Source organism: Pinus tabuliformis, chromosome 6, assembly GCF_031772625.1.
Source record: "Pinus tabuliformis cultivar Carrire ecotype Pingquan chromosome 6, CPIR1, whole genome shotgun sequence".
Lineage (NCBI taxonomy): Eukaryota > Viridiplantae > Streptophyta > Pinopsida > Pinales > Pinaceae > Pinus > Pinus tabuliformis.
The window spans coordinates 1,004,757,986-1,004,762,611 of NC_142292.1; the positions used below are offsets into that span (position 1 = coordinate 1,004,757,986).

Consider the following 4,626-nt stretch of genomic DNA (forward strand, 5'->3'; position numbering starts at 1 on the left):
TTCTTTGGATTGTTGCCTGCTTCATCAACCACCACATCAATACTTTCAACATTTTTTCCAAGTATTTTATCGTAACACTTATATCTTTTACTTTGGGAAGAGTAACCAAGGAGAATACCTTCATCTGCTCTAGGTTCAAACTTGCCAAGCTTTTCATCAGTCTTTTTGATGTAACATTTTCTTCCAAAAACTTTGAAGTATTTTACAGTAGGAGTCTTACCATACAAAAGTTCATGAGGAATTTGAGTGCTATTTACCCTAACGTTTTTTTTGTTGAGAATAGTAACGTCAGAAAATGCAGCTTCTCCCCAGAAGGTTGCAGGAGTTCTAGACTCATCAAGCATAGTATGATCCATTTGTTGAACCATTATGTTCATCCTTTCCACCACTCCATTTTGCTAAGGAGTCCTTGTAGTAGAGAATTCCCTTCTTATTCCATGTTCTTCACAGAAGTCGAAAAACTCATCCGAGGTAAATTCCCCTCCTCGATCAGACCTGAGGCATTTGATTTTGTGATCTAATTCATTTTCAACCAAGGCCTTGAAAGCTTTGAACTTTTTGAAATCTTCGTCTTTATGTTTCAGAAGTCCTATCCAACACATCTTGGAAAAGTCATCAATGAACAATATAAAGTATTCTTCTCCACGAGGTGACTTTTTCCTTGATGGACCACATAAATCAGTATGGACAAGTTCAAGTGGCTTACTAGTTGATCCTTCCTTCTTAGGGAAATGTGTTCTGGTTTGCTTACCAAACTGACATGATTTGCATATTGTATTGTCTAGAATTATAATGCCAGGAAGATCTTCAACAACCTGATATTTGCATGCTTTCCTTATCTAAGGGAAGCTTAGATGCCCCAATCTTTTGTGCCATAGCCAGTGTTCATCATTTTTTCTTAGATAACATTGTTGCTATCCTCCCTTGAGTATGTATAAATTATTTGGAGTTCTTATGCCTTTGATCACTGTTTCTCCTGTATCATGCTCACAAACAATACATCCATTTGATTGAAATACTACCTCATTTCCTTGATCACACATTTGACTAACACTCAATAGATTATGCTTTAAGCCATCAACATACATAACATTTCTAGCTTTGACCTTTTCTTTCAAAAGAACAGAGCCTTTACCTTTTATGAGTGCAGGGATGTCATTTCCAAATGAGACCTTCCTTTCCTTTTCTAAGGCACTATATGACTCAAGTTTTTCTTTATCACCTGTCATATGTTTCGGGCATCCATTGTTTATGTACCACTGATTTTCATGTCTTTCCGCATATAAGGCTATACCACATATTTCTGGTTGTGGTTCTTTCTTTCTCCATGTTTTGGGACCCAATGAAGCTTGCTCCTTCTGAGATGCTTATCGAAACTTACTCCTACGTTAAGAATCTTCATGACTGAAGTTGTTACAAATAGAGCATTATATTTCATTTTCAAGAGCAGAAAAGTTATTGTAGGTCCTCTTCATGATACTAGTCACACTATTTTGATTTCGTGCTTCTCTAGTCATGATAGTCATGTAGGCAACACATTGAGCAGCTTTGTGTCCAAAGTTATGACATGAGAAACATTGGCCATTAAAGAAATTCCTACGATTATCAAATCTACTGACTAGGTGATTGTATTTTCCATTGACATTCATTCTTGAGGCAAATTGAGAATGATTTACCTGCGGTTGGTTGTAGCTTTTGTTCATCCTTGAAGTAGATTGACCCCGATTTACCTGGTGATCCGCTTTATTCCTTTGCTGATGATTTTTAATCTGTTCACTTTTCCTTGCTACATCAAGATAACTTTTGGAGGTGGATGGATTCTGTGCTTGAGATGCTTCTTCAGTATATCCAAGACCTGTCTTGATTAGAGGAGAACGTTGCACTTTGATAATCTCATCTAAAGTTTCATATCCTTTAGCAAATCTAAGATTAAGAGCTTTTGTTTTCTCAATATCTTTTGTAAGTCCTGTTATCTCAAAATCAGGCCCTGATAGGCTGCTGGTCAGGTTGACTCTAAGTAACTATTTCAAACCTACTTTAGGCTGAGGCTTAGCCTCCTCAACCTGAGAGGGCTCTCTCTTGATGGATTAATGATTTTGATTAAAGATAAGATGGCTAACTCTTATAGAACAACTGTGAAAAATATGAATGGTGGAAACACATTAAACAACTATCCATTGGGCTTATGGAGTCAACAACACCTCAATATAACAATGAACTCAACCTTACATGGAAGTCAGGGCATTCAGCATTTAAACATTCAGAACATAAACTCATATGGGACCACACAGTTATAAATGTATACAGGAAGTCAGAGCACATTCAGTGAATTCTGAGTGATTATACATCCATACCACTGTAAGAATTAAGAAAAGGACAACATCACATATTCTGAACATAAAAAATCCTTCATGAATCCTGAGAAGTAAAGTCAAGCATGTATTACTGAAAATGAGTCTTACATAGGCCAAATACAAGCTTTTGCATAAAATTTCCAACCCTGATTACCTTGCTGTTTCAGCTATATATAGAGCTCTTATTCTAACTGATCGAGATTCCTCCTTAAACATTAAGGGAACTCGAAAACTACTTCTAATGACACCTATTAACCCTTTAACTAACTAATAAATACAACTGACTACTAATTGACAGCTCTAGAATCCTAAAACAATTAGGATTCTAATTCTACATCATGCTGAATGTAGCATTTATTACAATCAGGATTTATTCCCTGACAAGTGGTCTCTTTTAGTTTGGCTGTGATGGATCTTCAAGGCTCCATGTTGGTCTTCAATGTCACACGTTTTCCATTGTCCTGAAACATAGGAAATTATCCTTGTTTTACTGGTCTTTGGTTTACCTCAAAATGTTCGAATCCAAAGAAGCATGTCCTTTATCCTTTAATTACCCAAAATAGAGCAGACTGCCACGTCCTTGATGTGCTGTCCACCGTTTTCATGTACCTGTGTGATGACAAAACCTTTCAAAAAGATTTGCCGCTTTGTCAATCATAATTGATCAACTGAATTGTAACATGCAACTACAGCAGTTTCGTAGCGCGCTACGAAACTGCTGTGTAATTTCAAAAGCACAGTCTTCTTCCCTGCCTTTAAAAATTCACTTCGCATAGTTGATGCTTTGGACAAGGTTATGGGAACAACCTGTAAATGAGCATGGTTATTAGCCTCAACTTTTCTGCACAGCGTTTAACAACATTTACGGCTAGTGCAAGGGCAGCTGGTGAAGCTTTTTGCTTGTCTCTTCTCAAGCTATTCAGTAAAATAGGTAACAGTTGTTGTGATATGTCTTCACTCTCATTCAAACCAAACTCATAATTGTTTGCATTGAAGCAGATACGTTTTCAGTGTGATTCTCACTAGCACTGGCAAGGAAATGTTGAAACATGTCAAGGATGAGATTATCACACTGAAGGTTCAGCATGACAACGCATGACCTGACTTTTGCGACAGTTTCTAAAATTGTTACCCTCCTTCCAAATGTGGGACTATTCATTTGATCTAGTCCCTGAAGGCTTCCAACAATCAACTGAAATATTTCCCTCATTAAATCATCATTATATGGTGCTTCAGGTGCCGTTATTCTAGTGATTTCACTAATGCAAGTAACAACAATGAGCCTGACATATTTGTCTTGGTGCCTTAGAAGCTCTGGCTTTACCAACGCACTTATGGATGGAATCACTGCATCCTGCATTATCTCAGAAGGTTACTGTTCCACCATAGATAAATAGTCTTCCACTTTCTGAAATTCCTGAACTGTACTTGAAACATTTGGCAGAGGCAACTGAAGTGGTTGTTGACAAATATCATAAATAATCTCATGGTATTCCTTTTGGAAATCACTCTGAGAATCTCCTTCCGTTGACATCTCTGTTGTCAGATACTTCTTCCTTATGCTACTGCCGGCAGTTGTGATGAATTGAAATCATTACCAAACCTCTCTACTTGCACGATTGCCGTGTATCTTCTGCACATTCTGTAAAAACCTGAGCATTGACACAGATTACACAGTTTTTCCAAGGCCCATTTCATCTGCAAGAATAACATTTGTATCATTCCTCCAGCCGTTCTTATAAAAATCGCGGATCTCAAGTGTGTCTTTCAGCTGGGTGAAAAATCTCAGAAAACAGAATATCCAGTACAATGAGGATATCCCTGAAAACTGAGCTCAAGATTGTTTACAAGGAATAGTTTTAGACTGCTCCAAATTCAAAGAATAGAAGCAAAACCCACAAGAACATTTCCCCGATTGCTCTGATACTATTTTGAAAACCCTGATTGAACGACCAAAACCGCTGAGTAAAATACAGCTGCAAACATGTGCCAGTACCAAGACACCTAACGACCTAATGATGAGGATAAGCGGTTGGATATGATAGACAAAGTGTATAGGCTGACAACTGTTGATGGATTTTGATGGATATGACAGCTGTGAAAGAATGGCTATGGATTCGAACAAATCCCCAATTTCGTAGCGCAGCCAGTGCAAAATATGAATTATGCGCTACGAAATCACCTAAAACATGTTGCGCTGCGAAACTGCTAAAAAGGATTTATGTGCTGCAAAACCACTTTAAAATGATTACAGGCGCTACGAAATGAGTTT

General features: G+C 37.6%; 1 pseudogene; it reads right to left on the bottom strand.

Annotated features, from left to right (window-relative positions):
* Positions 1-3,318: 3,318 nt before the first annotated feature.
* Positions 3,319-3,714, bottom strand: LOC149262399 (sister chromatid cohesion protein PDS5 homolog C pseudogene; annotated as a pseudogene).
* Positions 3,715-4,626: the final 912 nt, after the last annotated feature.